Consider the following 18,334-nt stretch of genomic DNA (forward strand, 5'->3'; position numbering starts at 1 on the left):
CTGTGGCAAACACAGAAAATGTGCCACTCTTACTGCGCAATGGTGTCAGTGTGGGGCGGCATATACAACTTACTTTTTGGAGTCCGCTCGGGAGTATACTTGATTGCTGACCTCTCTTTTTTTTCGGTCTTTCCTGTAGCTGAATGGTACCGGCACGGTAGCTCAGCGTGTTCGGTCAGAGGGCTGCGTGATCTCTGTATTAAATAAACTGAGTCAAGGAACCAACGATCAATTTGAACGGATGTCTCGTGACGTCCGCCCCGACCAAACGCAACGAACTACACTCCTGGATATGGAAAAAAGAACACATTGACACCGGTGTGTCAGACCCACCATACTTGCTCCGGACACTGCGAGAGGGCTGTACAAGCAATGATCACACGCACGGCACAGCGGACACACCAGGAACCGCGGTGTTGGCCGTCGAATGGCGCTAGCTGCGCAGCATTTGTGCACCGCCGCCGTCAGTGTCAGCCAGTTTGCCGTGGCATACGGAGCTCCATCGCAGTCTTTAACACTGGTAGCGTGGACGTGAACCGTATGTGCAGTTGACGGACTTTGAGCGAGGGCGTATAGTGGGCATGCGGGAGGCCGGGGATGACGTACCGCCGAATTGCTCAACACGTGGGGCGTGAGGTCTCCACAGTACATCGATGTTGTCGCCAGTGGTCGGCGGAAGGTGCACGTGCCCGTCGACCTGGGACCGGACCGCAGCGACGCACGGATGCACGCCAAGACCGTAGGATCCTACGCAGTGCCGTAGGGGACCGCACCGCCACTTCCCGGCAAATTAGGGACACTGTTGCTCCTGGGGTATCGGCGAGGACCATTCGCAACCGTCTCCATGAAGCTGGGCTACGGTCCCGCACACCGTTAGGCCGTCTTCCGCTCACGCCCCAACATCGTGCAGCCCGCCTCCAGTGGTGTCGCGACAGGCGTGAATGGAGGGACGAATGGAAACGTGTCGTCTTCAGCGATGAGAGTCGCTTCTGCCTTGGTGCCAATGATGGTCGTATGCGTGTTTGGCGCCGTGCAGGTGAGCGGCACAATCAAGACTGCATACGACCGAGGCACACAGGGCCAACACCCGGCATCATGGTGTGGGGAGCGATCTCCTACACTGGCCGTACACCACTGGTGATCGTCGAGGGGACACTGAATAGTGCACGGTACATCCAAACTGTCATCGAACCCATCGTTCTACCATACCTAGACCGGCAAGGGAACTTGTTGTTCAACAGGACAATGCACGTCCGCATGTATCCCGTGCCACGCAACGTGCTCTAGAAGGTGTAAGTCAACTACCCTGGCCAGCAAGATCTCCGGATCTGTCCCCCATTGATCATGTTTGGGACTGGATGAAGCGTCGTCTCACGTGGTCTGCACGTCCAGCACGAACGCTGGTCCAACTGAGGCGCCAGGTGGAAATGGCATGGCAAGCCGTTCCACAGGACTGCATCCAGCATCTCTACGATCGTCTCCATGGGAGAATAGTAGCCTGCATTGCTGCGAAAGGTAGATATACACTGTACTAGTGCCGACATTGTGTATGCTCTGTTGCCTGTGTCTATGTGCCTGTGGTTCTGTCAGTGTGATCATGCGATGTATCTGACCCCAGGAATGTGTCAATAAAGTTTCCCCTTCCTGGGACAATGAATTCACGGTGTTCTTATTTCAATTTCCAGGAGTGTATATCGAACAAAACGAGTAAAAAAAAAAAAAAAAAAAAAAGGAAAAAAATGGTCAGCGCGACGGAATGTCAATCCTAAGGGCCCGGGTTCGATTCCCGGCTAGGTCGGTGATTTTTCTCCACTCAGGGACTGTTGTCCTCATCATCATTTAATCCCCATCGACGCATAAGTCGCCGAAGTGGCGTCAAATCGAAAGACTTGCACCCGGCGAACGGTCTACCCGACGGGAGGCCCTAGTCACACGACATGTCATTTCACGAGGAAAGTCTTCAGAGTTTTTTGAATATTCATTTCTAAGTAACTAGGCAAGCTACAGGTGCGCTATGCTCGTTTTAGTGGTTTCAGAATTATTGCAGCAGATCGTTCAAGCTAATAGCACACTCTAACACAACATTCGCGACACTCCGTGTCGTACTGGCACATAATGCGATTGCAGCGCCCCAAACGGCTAGCAAGTGACACTTCTGAGTACGATATAGAATGAGTGCGGCTGCTACAGTTTATACTGATTTGTAACAAAGTTTTTGCAATAGGTAGCGTATTTAGTACAACAACAAAAATCGACAATAACTAAAAAGTGACGCCCCATTTGTCATTCTTTAGTTTCTTAAGGACCCTGGGAGGTATGAAACAATAGATTATACGACAGTTTATTTACGATCCTCTTGTAACATACGGATACTTTACTTTTAAGAACAGGAAGTGGTTAGAAAACTGCAAAAGACTTGACCTCTTGCAGGAAGATGTCGTCTAAATAACGAGCAACGTGAAGTTTTGTTCGGTACACTTCCAGCCAAATCAATGAATGTGGAATGTGGGAAATCCGTATGGAATGTTACCCCTACTTTATTTAACGTGCCAAATAAGCAACCCCACCAGTAGCTGAAGGGAAGGCGGCTCAGAGGTCATAATAAAATGTCAACAAGCAGTAAAACTGTTTCTCAACAGAGAGGAAACCAGTTGGACAATTGTTCCTACATCTGAGCTCTAAACGGCAAGAATCTTCAACGTATTAGCTTTCGAAGCAAGAATAATTTCATTTACAAAAATATTCGTGTATCAGTAAGTCGCGGGAAAATTGTTAGAGTCCTTAAAAAAATGATGCGCTAAGGAAAGTGCCTGTCAGAATAATAACGGAAGACAACAGAAATATATGCTTCTCATACATGAAGTATGCAATGGTATTATTTTGCCGTCATTGGAGTAAGCTATAATTACTCACATATTCGAACGTATTTCTTCAAGAATAAGTTGTGTCTTATGTCATTGAATCAGTGAAATTCGACTGTTTTTACATTTATTTCACCATAGTTCATGTCACTTAGTAATTTTCTATTGCACGGAACGCAAAAAATTACAGTTATATCATTAATTAAGTAAAAAAGTAAATAAAACGTACACCATCCTTACGATGCATGTCACTTCACCGCCTGGAGCGCTGGTATCGGTGCGGTTGTCAAACGGTAACAACTTTCATACCAGGGAGTGCTAATAAGCTCAGATCAAAGCTGCGCCCCAGAGTCGAGTAGGCAAAGGTATTTTCCCTAAAGCAAAGTCCTCAAACAACGCAGCAATAAGTCTTTTGCATCTACATCTACATGGCTACTCTGCAAATAACACGTAAGTGCCTGCCAGAGGGTTCATCGAACCACTTTAACACTAATTCTCTATTATTACACTCTCGAACAACGCCCGGAAAAGAAAGAACACCAATATCCTTCGATGTGGTTTCCATTATTTTACTATGAGAATCTTTTTCCCTATGTAAGTCGGCATCTACAAAATATTTTCACATTCGTAGGAGAAAGTTGGCAACTAAAACTTCGTGAGAAGATCTCACTGCAACGAAAAACGCCTTTGTTTTAATGATGTCCTGCTCAAATCCCGTGTCAGTCCGTGACATTCTCTCCCCTGTTTCCCACTAATACAAAACGTGCTGCACCTTTTTAAACTTTCTCGATGTACTCCGTCAATCCTATCTGGTGAGGGTCCCACACCGCGCAGCAGTACTTCAAAAGAGGGCGGACAAGCTTAGTGTAGGCAGCCTCTTTAGTGGATCTCTTGCATCTTCTAAGTGTATTGCCAATAAATCGTAGTCTTTGGTTCGTCTTCCCCACAACATTTTCTACGTGTTCCTTCCAATTTAAGGTGTTCGCAATTGTAATTCCTCGGTATTTAGTTGAATTTACGGCCTTTAGATTTGACTGATTTATCGTGTAACCGAAGTTTAACGGCTTCCTTTCAGCACTCATGTGGATGGTCTTACACTTGTCATTATTTAGAGTCAATTGCCAATTTTCGCACCATACAGATACCTTATCTACATTGCTTTGCAATTGGTTTTGATCATTTGTGTGTGTTTGTGTGTGTTTGTGTGTGTGTATGTGTGTGCGTGTGTGTGAATTCCTGAGGGACCAAACTGCTGATGCCATCGGTCCCTAGACTTACACGCTACTTAAACTAACTTATGCTAAGAACAACACACATACACCCTTGCCCGAGGGAGGACTCGAACCTCCGCCGGGAGGGACCTCGCAATCCGTGACATGGCGCCTCTAACCACGCAGCCTATTAGAGCGGCTTGGATCTTCTGATGACTTCACTAGACGCTAAAAGACAGCACCAGCTGTAAACAACGTATGACGTCTTTTCAGAGTCTCTCTTAAATCGTTTATATAGATAAAGGACTGCAGGGAGTCTATAACAATACCTTGGAGAACGCAAGAAACCATTTCTGTTTTGCTCGACGACTTCCTGTTAATTACTACGAACTGTGACTTCTCTGACAGGAAATCACGAATCCAGTCGCATAACTGAAACTAAATTCCATAAGTACGCAATTTAATTACAAGCCAGAATGAGATTTTCACTCTGCAGCGGATTGTGCTCTGATGTGAAACTTCCTGGCAGATTAAAACTGTGTGCCGGTTCGAGACTCGATTTCGGGACCTTTGCCTTTCGCGGGCAAGTGCTCTACCAACTGAGCTACCCAAGCACGATTCACGACCCGTCCTCGCAACCTTAATTCCGCCAGTACCTCGTCTCCTACCTTCCAAACTTCACAGAAGCTCTTCTGCGAACCTTGCAGAACTAGCTCTCCTGGAAGAAAGGATAATGCGGAGACGTGGCTTAGCCACAGCCTGGGGGATGTTTCCAGAATGAGATTTTCACTCTGCAGCGGAGTGTGCGCTGATATGAAACTTCCTGGCAGATTAAAACTGTGTGCCGGACCGAGACTGGCGGAATTAAACTTGTGAAGACGGGTCTTGAGTCATGCTTGAGTAGCCCTCAGTCTGCCTTCGGCAGGGCAACAGAGCGGACGCGTACGTGTTGACTTCGTGCGGCGCGCGAGCTCGCCTTGTTTATCTTCTGATGGCCGTTGCTTCAGTGCCGGCTTACCTTGTACGATCCATGGCGAACCGTTACCGTAAATCAACACTCCGACTTACTTTCCGCAACGATTATGCCCGACCCAAAGCACTCGAGGTGGAGCGTTTTCTGCGAGAGGAAGTGAAGATCCCGGCGACCGATATTATCGGCATACATTTGTCCATCGTGAGCAGCACGGTCTATGTGAAAATCATTAACGACGCGGCGTGCGAACGTATACTGCGTGAGACCAAACAGGGGCTCCGCTTCTGTCACGCTGATGGCAATGTAGGGGAGGTAACCGTCGACCACGCAGGCTTAGGTATGCGAACGATACGCATTTTCGAATTGCCATTCGAACTTCCTGCTGAGGAAGTCGTCGCGGCACTACGCCCATACGGCACAGTCCATGGCCACACTGCGGAGAAGTGGACACAGTTTCGGACGTATCCTGTCCTAAACGGGGTCCGACAGGTCACCATAGATCTCCGCAGCCACGTCCCGTCCTACTTACAGATTGGCGGATGCCGTGCAATAATTATATTCGACGGCCAGTACGACGGCCAGCCTCGGACCTGTTCCGGGTGCGGCAAAGAAGGCCACCTTAGATCCGAATGCCTACAACGGCGTATTACGCAACTTCCAGCTGCCGAAGAACCACCCACGTCGCAACCTACGGTGCTACCGGTGACCTATGCCGCTGCTCTAGCTTATCCTACCGCTTTGCAACGTCGCCTGGTCACCGCAAACGACGCCACCAACGAGCCCGACCAGACACCGACGGAGAGCGCCTCGGACGACCCGCCGCCTCGGCCGGCCATCGACGCCGCTCCGAAGATGCCGGCGCAACCAGACGCTGACCCTGGCCTCGAAAACACGATGGAGATCGACTCGCTCATCGTTCCTACAGCGGCCTTTCTGCCAGAACGACGCGACTCCCTTGCGTCGTCTGACACGGAGGGTCGCACAAGGAAACAACGTTCCCCGAAACGTCGCAAGCGAAGACGTCGCACCGTTTCCGGCCAAGAGGAGACGTTACAAATCGAGGAGGACGTAACCGTCGACCAGCACGAGGCCTCAAAACCCGCTACTGCTGACGAAGACGTCATGAGCGCGGAGACATCTATCGGTGTGCCTGCGCCCCGTGCTGACGCTGAACTAAATCATGAACGTAACACAGGCGACACTACACCACGCACATTTACAACATCTTCTGAAGACAAAATGGACGATACACCAGTTTCCGCTTCCACGGCGTGGCACGAGGAGGAGGTCACGGAGCAGGAGCCGTTACGGGACCCTGCGCCGTCACGGCCGCACCACTAATCATACTCTCCCCAGACTCCCCTGCGGGCCAGCGGGATAACGTTCCGCTGCGACGCCCACACCCTTGCGCGGACGGCGGAGTGGACCGGCCACCAGCAATCCGACACCAGGCCTACCGGATAGCAACCATCAACACCAACAACATCCGTTCCAGGGTGAAAATCCGCCTTATGCAGGAGATGTTCTGGGCTTCGGATATTGATTTCGCCCTTCTGCAGGAAGTTCACTTGGCTAGTCTCCCGGATATCAATGGCTATACCGCCCACGCCTCCGCGAGTGATCTATGGGCCGCGGGGTGGCCATCTACGTCCGCCACGGGATTTCTGTGACCGATGTCGCCTTCCTTCCATCAGCTCGGGGCATGGCACTCACTGCCATGGGGACACGCATGATTAATGTCTACGCTCCCTCAGGCACCGACCGACGGCATGAAAGAGCCCAGTTTTATTCCGAGGAAATCGCTCCCCTGTTTTTAGGGCGCTATGACCATTGCCTACTAGGAGGTGATTTTAACTGCGTTCTGCATCCTAAAGATCAGATTCCCCACTATACTACATGCCAGGAGACCTCCTGCTTCACGATACCTGGGAAGTTCAACACGGCGACCTTTCTGGCCATACCTTTCTTACAAGTCATTCCGCAAGCAGACTAGACAGGATATATGTCTCACAAACTCTTAGATCTGCGATACGGGGCGCCGAACGATGGCCGCTGGCGTTTTCCGACCATTGCGCTTACATCTGTACGGTCCTCCTTCCGCCACAATCAGTATGGCGCAGCCGTGCGCCATGGAAACTCAATACCTCACACTTGCATGACCTGGCGTGTCGCCAACAAGTCACTGAAACGTGGACAGCCTGCGAACGACGCCTTCCCCGCTACCACTCGACATTGACATGGTGGTTGGACTGTGCCAAGCCGGCGATCCGGAGGACACTGATGAGATACGGGAAGGACATGGCCGACTGGCATCGCACCACTGTTGACTTCTATTACGCGATTCTCCGAGATCTGGATGCTCAACCGCCAACCCCGGACAACCAGTTGGAACGGCAAAGAACTAAGGCGAAGATAATTGCGCTGGCACGCCGGAAACTGCAAGGGGTCGTGGTACGGACGCGGCGCCACGATCACGCGGATTTAGAAATTCCATGCATGCATGATATAGTGTCCGACAAACGAAGGCGTCGTCGGCAGATCATCAGCACTCTGACCACGCCTCATGGAACGCAGGTGACCACTCAGAATGACATCGTCCACGCATTCGTCGAGCACTACCGTCGTACTTATAGTGATGAAGACGCTGAAACTGCAGCAGACGACTCCATTTTGCATTACGTCACGCGCACCCTCCCCCACACGGAGGCGGATGCTTTGACAGTGCCGGTCACGCTAGACGAAGTCAACCACGCCATCGCCAAGGGTGCAGTCAACAGATCGCCCGGCTTTGACGGCTTACCGATTGAGTTTTACCGTACCTTTAGGGACCTCATGGCACCACGGTGGACGACTATGTATCATGAACTGATGACATCTGACCAAGCAATCCCACCCGCCTTTGCTGAGGGCATCACTATACCGGTCCACAAACCAGCCCGAATTTCGATGGTCACGAGTTACAGACCGCTCACCCTACTCAATGCCGATTACAAGATTTTCGCGCGCTTACTGGCAATGCGGCTCCGAACTACACTCCCTCATATCCTCTCGCCAGAGCAAACGACGCCTGGCGGACAGGTTAACATACAGACTGCCACAGGGGAATGCCGCGACTTAATTGCGATAGCGGCGGCCTGCAGACACCGGGCAGCGGTCGTCGCTATAGACTTCGACAGCGCCTTCGATAAAGTGCGTCATCGTTTCCTGTTTTCGGTGGCAGCCCGAATGGGCATCCCCCCTCCGTTTCCCGACGTCATTCGGCGTCTTTACGACAGTGCCAGTTCACGTGTCCAAGTCAATGGACGTTTAGCAGGGCCGGTACCTATCTGCCGTTCGATACGGCAGGGGTGCCCCCTCTCTACCCTCCTGTATGCCATTGCCCTTGAGCCCCTTATTGGTGGCTTGACGACCAAGCTCACTGGCCTCACCCTACGCCAACACACTTTTCGCTGTCGGGCATATGCTGATGACCTCCTCCTCCTCATTCGCTCCGGCTCTGAGATTCGGGATGTCCTCGAATTGATTACCCGTTATGGGGCTGTCGCTGGCAGTGCCATGAATGTCGCCAAATCTTCTGTAATGCACATTGGACGAGGCCTCCAGGAGGGTGAAGTTGCACCCCTGCCGCTTGTGCGGACTTTCCGGTACCTGGGCATTACCTTTACCCCCACGGTAACACGCACAGCGGCAACGAATTTCCGTCGCCTGTTACACGTCATCCGCAACGACGTCCGCCAGAACCTCTGGCGCCGCCAGGACACACTTCAACGGGTTGAGTTTATTAATCTTTATGTGGCATCAAAATTGGTTCACATCGCGCAAGTTCTCCCTCTGCCAACTGCAATTGGGCGCAACCTTCAGGCGGCTTTTGGCTATTATCTCACAGCTGGTTCAATGTTTAAAGTCCGTTATGAGACACTTACCCTGCCCACACGGTATGGTGGCGTCGGGCTCGTCAATGTCCGTATGCGAGCTGCAGCCTTGTACATGAGTACCAAGAGAAAACAGTGGATGGGCCAGGGTACATCTCTAACACGCAGCCTGCTTGAACTCCTACCTGCTTCCACCTCACCACCGGTGTCTGTCGGCCATATCGTGCCTTATTTGTCCCATATTTCGACCTTCTTCGTCGACTACAGTTACATACATACCAGTCTCCCAGATACACGCCTACCTAGGACTAAGGATTTTTACAGCCTGTTACTGCGCTGTGTTCCCCGGAATGTGATGGAGACCAAACATCCCTCCATCCAGTGGCCCATAGTGTGGACTACCGTCCACCAGCGCTTCCTCCCTACGAACGTCCGGGCACTGTGGTATCACATAGTCAACAGCAAATTTGCCACGAAGCAGCGCCTGCACAACATTGGCTTGTCAGAATCCCCTCTTCGTCTCCTTTGCCAGCAACTGGACACTGATGAACACCGTCTGACATGCGCCTCGTCGCAAGATGTATGGCGCTTCGTGCAGCAAATCATTGCCTGCTATCTCCGGGTGCCACCAGACACAATCGAACCTCGAATGTTTCTATACCCGGAGGACCGACATTTTCCCGCCGCCAAATGTCATGCTATTACGTGGGTCAAAGGATGGGCGGTCGCTTATCTCTTTCATGAGGGACCTAAATCCCGCCTCGACTTTTGGACATATTTACGAACAGCCCATGGAGCTCTGGAAAACTCGCCACGTTACCGAACATTATTTGCTAACTATCTTCGAGCGGTCTTTGTTAGACCTCCACTGAGTTGGGAGGTGCCTGGCTCAGAGGGCACCAACCCCTCCTCCCCCGGCGGTGTCTGAGTTTCAACCGCCTACGATCTATTCTACTTCTGACCTCCGCGGATGGGAGAGCGCGTCGCAGATTGCGCGGATTTTATTTCTTTTTGCTTTTCCTTTTTCCTTTCTTTTTCTTTAACCAGAATTTATATTTCTTTTCTCTTTTCGCCGATGTGTTCCCATAATTTCATGATATTAGTAAATCTTACAAAAACACATGCAAATAAAAAAAAAGTTGGTAGAGTACTTCCCCGCGAAAGGCATAGGTCCCGAGTTCGAGTCTCGGTCAGGCACACATTTTTAATCTGCCAGGAAGTTTAATTACAAGCCGCTTGTGAGGGACGGTGTCATAAGCCTTCTGGACGTCTAGATATACGGAATCAATTAGAAATCGCTTATCGATAGCACTCACCCACCCCTTAGAAAAATTAATGAATGACTGTGCTGGTAAATCCCTTACGTTATTTGATTTTCAAACAGCTGAGCAGAACTGAACGTACTCAGACATTTCGCTCTTTACCTATTCTGATCAACACTAAACTGACACACAATATTTTTTAGCGCAACGCAATCTGACTTTCAATAATCCCTACAAAAGAATGGCCCTGACTGACATTAACCTATACCTTTCACAAATCACTTACCTCACAAAATCTTCGTTACTCGAACTACTGCAATACAGCGAGCGCCACTACTGCCAGCTAAATAAAAGATTCAAACTACTGAAGGCACTAACTACTGATAGGCATAGTTAGCAAAAAAAGATTTTGATAGAGAACAAGCAATGTATTTACCTTAATAGTATTCAAAAGTCATAATACATATAGCAGTTCATGACATCCATTCTTACAAATGTACTGTTTCTGATGGACACAAGTCCAGATCATCCGCTCTCAAAAATCCGCCATCTCACTTCCCCACATCCACCACAGCTGGCGGCTCACCTCCAACTGCGCAACGCTACGCGCTGTTAACAGCCAACTGCCCAACACTACAATAGCAAACAACAATGAAAACCAGCCACAGACTGCACACAGCACAGCCAGAGATTTTCGTACAGAGCGCTACGTGGCGTTGCCAACATAAAAACCTAACAGCCTACTTACAACCACTTTGTATGAGTAAAGAGCTAGTTTTATTTCTCAAGAATGTTATTTTCTAAAACCGTATCAGGGTGCTGATGACCTCGACGTTGAGCGCCCATAAGCCCCAGCACACACACACACAATTCGTAATGTTCGACCACAATAAATGTTCCAAAATCCTGCTGCATATCGACATTAATGATATATACCCGTAGTTTAGTGGATTACTACCTTTCTTGAATGTTGCTGTGAGCTGTGCAACTTTCCACTCACTGGGCACCGATCTTTCGTCGAGCGAGCGGTTGTGTATGATTGTTAAGAATGGGGCTAATGCATCAGCATACTCTGAAAGAAACTTAATTCGTATACAGTCTGGAGCAGAAGATTTGCATTTATATGACTTAAGTTGTTTCACTACTATCTGCTTATAATTTATTCGCGTTGGCATTTGTAACTAGCTGTTAAATCAGCGACTCAGTATTTATTACAAACAGGCGTTTTAGAGAGACGCTGCATTTGGTTGCTGTATTTCCCTGAGATAAAGAGAATCCTGTAAAGTGATACCAAACTGTCTGATAAGGCTTGTGCTTTCCATCCACAATTTCTGACGGAATGAGAAACCGGAGAGCGAGGAATTACGCTGCTAAGTTCAGTGAAGGTAACATTCCTTAAGTTGAATGAATTGTTGGCACCAACAAGAAAATCTGTTTGGACTATATCGGAGAGCATCTACCACAAATCACTGAGTAAGGGGCACTAATGCAGGGATTGAAAGGGAGCAAATGGAATGACAGGATCTCTTTTTTATTATTATTTTAGTTCCGTTATCCGATACCTGATTAGTCTTATGATCAATCTAAGACATCAAATGTAGATGTTAGAGGCGCAGGAATGCTAATCGGCTTACCGTTCCGAAAAATTTACGAATAGACGTAACGTGTAGGCTTTTCCACTGACACGAATAGCTAATACCGAAATATACTGTTCAGCATTCCTAACAAATCGAAGAAGGAGCTTTTCGTTCCGATGCACATTAAAGGTCAGTGAGTTATTTGCGTCACATATTTTACCGCACACTTAATAATAACTGAAACAAGTAGTAACTCATAGTTCATATGTGACAGGCAGCGTGAAGAGATCTTTCCTTTCTGCTCCTTGTTTGTTTATCGGTAGTGTTTTTCACTATTCCAACACCATCTCTGCGTTTCAGAGCAAGCAGCCCATCGACTTGTCTACTCGCATCCGCTTTTTTACTTCTTTTTCAACGCTGGACGGACGGGCCATGGTTAGCACGTCGACCTCCAATTAGTTAACATTGCTTTTGTATGTCCATTCTTTTAGCAGGAGGTCTCTAGGACGACGGACGTTTACTATCGTGACAAAAAATAATAAATAAAAAAACCATAAAGCACCAGGATCACATTGCATAACTGCAGAATTAGTTAAAAATTGGGGACATAAATTGGTGGAAGTAGCTCTCAAAGTGATAACTAAGTATGGAACTCAGAGATGATACCTGAAGAGTGGCAGGAGTAGATTCTGATCCCAATTTTTAAGAAGGGCGACAAAATGGATAGTAGTACTTATAGATTGATAAAGCTATTACCACTATGTTCTAAAATTTTCTCGAATATTCTGCTAAGCAGGCTTACACCATATGCAGATGAAATTGTGGGGGATTACCAAGCCGGCTTTCGGAGGAACAGATCAACTACACTCCTGGAAATTGAAATAAGAACACCGTGAATTCATTGTCCCAGGAAGGGGAAACTTTATTGACACATTCCTGGGGTCACATACGTCACATGATCACACTGACAGAACCACAGGCACATAGACACAGGCAACAGAGCATGCACAATGTCGGCACTAGTACAGTGTATATCCACCTTTCGCAGCAATGCAGGCTGCTATTCTCCCATGGAGACGATCGTAGAGATGCTGGATGTAGTCCTGTGGAACGGCTTGCCATGCCATTTCCACCTGGCGCCTCAGTTGGACCAGCGTTCGTGTTGGACGTGCAGACCGCGTGAGACGACGCTTCATCCAGTCCCAAACATGCTCAATGGGGGACAGATCCGGAGATCTTGCTGGCCAGGGTAGTTGACTTACACCTTCTAGAGCACGTTGGCTGGCACGGGATACATGCGGACGTGCATTGTCCTGTTGGAACAGCAAGTTCCCTTGCCGGTCTAGGAATGGTAGAACGATGGGTTCGATGACGGTTTGGATGTACCGTGCACTATTCAGTGTCCCCTCGACGATCACCAGTGGTGTACGGCCAGTGTAGGAGATCGCTCCCCACACCATGATGCCGGGTGTTGGCCCTGTGTGCCTCGGTCGTATGCAGTCCCGATTGTGGCGCTCACCTGCACGGCGCCAAACACGCATACGTCCATCATTGGCATCAAGGCAGAAGCGACTCTCATCGCTGAAGACGACACGTCTCCATTCGTCCCTCCATTCACGCCTGTCGCGACACCACTGGAGGCGGGCTGCACGATGTTGGGGCGTGAGCGGAAGACGGCCTAACGGTGTGCGGGACCGTAGCCCAGCTTCATGGAGACGGTTGCGAATGGTCCTCGCCGATACCCCAGGAGCAACAGTGTCCCTAATTTGCTGGGAAGTGGCGGTGCGGTCCCCTACGGCACTGCGTAGGATCCTACGGTTTTGGCGTGCATCCGTGCGTCGCTGCGGTCCGGTCCCAGGTCGACGGGCACGTGCACCTTCCGCCGACCACTGGCGACAACATCGATGTACTGTGGAGACCTCACGCCCCACGTGTTGAGCAATTCGGCGGTACGTCCACCCGGCCTCCCGCATGCCCACTATACGCCCTCGCTAAAAGTCCGTCAACTGCACACACGGTTCACGTCCACGCTGTCGCGGCATGCTACCAGTGTTAAAGACTGCGATGGAGCTCCGTATGCCACGGCAAACTGGCTGACACTGACGGCGGCGGTGCACAAATGCTGCGCAGCTAGCGCCATTCGACGGCCAACACCGCGGTTCCTGGTGTGTCCGCTGTGCCGTGCGTGTGATCGTTGCTTGTACAGCCCTCTCGCAGTGTCCGGAGCAAGTATGGTGGGTCTGACACACCGGTGTCAATGTGTTCTTTTTTCCATTTCCAGGAGTGTATAAACGAAATATTCACCCTGCGTCAAATTTTGCAAAAGAAATGTGAATGCAAGAAATCAGTTCATAATCTCTTCACAGATTTTACGAAAGCATATTATTCAGTATTGCAATCAAAATTGTACAGAATTCTTTTGGAACTTGGAATACCAAAGATGTATGTTAGACTTATAGAAGCGAGTTTGAGGAACACAAAAGGTGGAGTACGCGTGGGGAAATTGGAGTCAGAAGAATTTGTAATAAAGAACGGACTTAAGCAGGGAGATGCCCTGTCTCCGCTACTTTCTAAATTAGTCTTAGAATATATTGTACGAATGGCAGCAGATAATTCAGAGGGTGTGGAGTTAAATGGAAATATTAAGATACTATGGTATGCAGATGATCTAAACATCATTAGCGATACGAAAGAATCTGTAACAGCAAATGCGAATGCGTTAATCAAGGCTAGTGAAGATGTAGGTCTAAGGATAAGTGAAGACAAAACTAAATACCTGGTTACTACTAGAATGCCAACAGCAGTAGATCAGGAAACGTTAAGAGTTGGAGACACGCAGTTTGAAAAAGTGAACGCATTTAAGTATCTAGGCGTGGACATCACTTCGAGAAATGAGATTGAATCCGAACTGAAGAAGAGATTACGGGCGGGAAGTGCGTGCTACTTCTCACTGAATAGATTACTTTCATCACGGATATTGTCTAGGAATTTAAAGATTAGAATATACAAAACTATTGTTCTACCAGTTATGCTGTATGGGTGTGAGACTTGGTCTCTCACTATGCAAAATGAAAAGCCGTTTCAAGTATTTGAAAACAATATTTTGAGGAAAATTTTCGTAGCGAAAAGGGATGACATTAGCGGAGAGTGGCGAAAACTGCATAACGAGGAGGTACACGAACTCTTTTCAAGCCCTGACATAATCAGTATTATTAAATCACGTAGGCTGCTATGGGCGGGTCACGTAGCTCGAATGGATGAGGGCAGGGCAGCGCGCAGAGTACTGGTAGGGCATTTAGAAGGAAAACGTCCTGTGGGGAGACCGAGGCGTAGATGGGAGGACAATGAGAAGGCTGATTGAAGGAGCCTAGGTACTGAAGGTGAATGGAAGGAAATAGCCCAAGACAGGGACAGATGCAGAAAATACGTTGCTGTGGTAATGGACTCTCGAGTCCGGTATGACCAGTGAGAAAGAAAGAAAGAAAGAAAACCTACAACCGTCCTTATGATTTTATTTTATTTTGTCGCTACCAGTTTCAACACTTCATTACGTAATCTTCAGGATGTTTTTGATGCGGTACAGGTTGATATGAACCCCATGCATAACCCATCAGTTCAAATGGTTCAAATGGCTCTGAGAACTATGGGACTTAACTGCTGTTGTCATCAGTCCCCTAGAACTTAGAACTACTTAAACCTAACTAACCTAAGGACATCACACATATCCATGCCCGAGGCAGGATTTGAACCTGCGACCGTAGCGGTAGCGCGGTTCCAGACTGTAGCGCCTAGAACCGCTCGGCCACTTCGGCCGGCTAACCCATCAATTGCCAGCATAACTGGATCGCAGATAATGTGTCACCACTCCAACCATTAACTGGCAGTTGCAACCGCAACGTGTTTTCGGATGTAGCGAGGAGTTGAAGCTCAGGCAGAACCAGGATGGGCTTGCTCAGACTATGAGAGGCGACCCCTGGCAACTCTATAACGATGAAAGGGAAGAGAAGAATACTGATGCCATGGCAGCACAGGCGGTGTCAGCGCTCAATTATTTCTCAGCACGCCAGGGCCTAACAGTCTACGACAAAAAAGAAAAACAACAGTTTTGTTCCCAACGTCTAGTGCACTACAGCGTCCTCCAGTGATGTGTAATGTCGTGTAGAACTGTAAACTGCTAACTTTGTGCTGTAGTACTGGGGGATACCTCTTCTGGAGCAGCCGACCGGAGTGGCCGAGCGGTTCTAGGCGCTTCAGTCTGGAACCGAGCGACCGCTACAGTCGCAGGTTCGAATCCTGCCTCGGGCATGGATGTGTGTGATGTCCTTAGGTTAATTAGGTTTAAGTAGTTCTACGTTCTAGGGGACTGATGACCTCAGATGTTAAGTCCCATAGTACTCAGAGCCATTTGAACCAGTTTTTGAACTTATGGAGCATTTAAAAATTATGAAATGAAATGATAATTAAATGGACACCCTAGCTGCAAACAGGCGTTGATGTACTTGGGTGTCTATTTAATTATTTTATTTCTAGCAAAGCTGCATGGTCATCTACGGTAACTGTTCTTTCGGGAATAGATACTACCGTCATATATAGTAAAAATTATGAAGTGAAGCAATCAATCGTCCTTTTTTTTTTTTTAGATTTTATTGCGCAAATTCAGATTTCGGCTTGTAGCTAGCCATTCTCAAAGCACTATTTTCTATTCTCAATGATTGCAAGTCCCTGTTGTTCGGCTGTCAGTCACAGTTCTTCGAATAATACTGTGACAGACGCCCGATCAAGAGGGACTTACATGCATTGAGAATAGAAAACAGTGCTTTGAGAATGGCTAGCTACTAGCCGAAATCTGGATTTGCGTTATAGAATCTAAAAAAAAAAAAAAAAAAAGAAAGGACGATTGATTGCTGCACTCTGCCACTTTCCGAATGGAAGGTAACCTGACTTCTGGAGCATGTAGTGCGCCTTCCGGATACATGATGTGGGTATACTCTGGTGCCAGTTGAACTGGCCATAGTGAGTAGACAGATTTCTTTTCCCTAACAAGAACTTCCTTCTATGGCTTCTTCATTCCTACGTATTTTGTGTAAAACAGCCTTCCACAGAAATGTGTTAATGAATATTAGGTTTTACAGGAATATATTAAGTGTTATAGAAACAATTTTATTTTACGTTCAAAGTATGAAGCATTTTAGAACCTAAATAAGAGATTAAATGTGAAATAAATAAATAATGCGTTTCAAGTTGTATATTCAAGGAATGATATCAGTTTGTGGCAGTCTGTCACGGAATGGTTGCTGATGTACGTAACTGTAGTTCGAAGCTATAGTGATTGACAAAAGGAACCCATGCCAGTGTATATCAACAAGGCAACCTCGTGTACTGAGATTGCCGTTGGAATATGATGTTGAGTTTTTCACGTCTTAGATTGGGATGGACTCATTAACACAGTCTTTCGCGTTAGTGTTGCCACGCTGTAGTGTTCTAGGGAAACTATAATTAAAGCTGATTGATTTCAATTTTAATTTCGTTGTACATCGCAAACATAACAGCCTTGCCGCAGTGCTAACACCTGTTCCCGTCAGATCACAGAAGTTAAGCGCTGTCGGGATTGGCTAGCACTTGGATGGGTCACCGCCCGGGTCTTCCGAGTGCTGTTGGCAAGTGGGGTGCATCAGCCCTAGTGAGGCCAACTGAGGAGCTAATTGACTGCAAAGTAGCAGCACCGGTGCAGAAAACCGACAACGGCCGGGAGAGCGGTATTCTGGCCATACGCCCCTCCGTATCCGCATCCGGTGATGCCTAAGTGCTAATGATGACGCGGTGGCCGGTAGGTACCGTTGGGCTTTCACGGTCTGTTTGACTGGTGTTTGTTTGTTGCTTACATAACAAAAATCTCAATATAATAAAATGTGTAGAAAGCTTTAAAATGATAAAGTATGTGCAATAAAATACTGAACTATTAAATTTCAGAATTAAAATCCATCATCAGTAATAACACCAATAATAATAATAATAATAATAGATAAGTAATGCCAAATTACTGACATAGGAAAATAAATGGTGAATTAGTAGGAAATAGTCTTTGGAATGACTTGAGCAAAGTATGAAGAACCCAAATTAAAATGGGTGGATCAAGGTAATATTTCTGTCGTTTAGATGAACAGTTATTCCTAAATTTTAGATCACTGCGGTGAATTGTAGACGAAATGGCCAAAATTCAGGGGAAGGCACTGGATGTGGTGTCGGTTGTCAGCTGCTGACTCCTCTTGTACTCCTGGCAGAACGGGGCCCCCAACTCGCCATATTCAAATCGGCGGTTACCTGACTCCAGTGCCCTGGAGATCACCCCGTATGACGACGTGACCGCTGTTCTTCAGTCACTTGTGGTCGTCCAGTTGAAAGGTGGCTACACTGACTCACAGCGCCAGAGATTGCGCCAAAGATTATTATTCCGCCACCTCCACTGGCGCAGAGGATGTCGAGAGCAGTCGTTGTTCTGTTGGGCGAGAGAGTAGACGATCTGAGTGTTGACTGAAATGTTGTACTCTTCGGTTGGTGTAATGTATAGATGGAAGAAG

The 18,334-nt window shown here is 48.0% G+C and overlaps 1 pseudogene; it reads left to right on the forward strand.

The window, feature by feature from the left end:
* Positions 1 to 17,297: 17,297 nt before the first annotated feature.
* Positions 17,298 to 17,416, forward strand: LOC124608546 (annotated as a pseudogene).
* The last annotated feature ends 918 nt before the right edge of the window (positions 17,417 to 18,334 follow it).

Source organism: Schistocerca americana, chromosome 3 (genome assembly GCF_021461395.2).
Source record: "Schistocerca americana isolate TAMUIC-IGC-003095 chromosome 3, iqSchAmer2.1, whole genome shotgun sequence".
Lineage (NCBI taxonomy): Eukaryota > Metazoa > Arthropoda > Insecta > Orthoptera > Acrididae > Schistocerca > Schistocerca americana.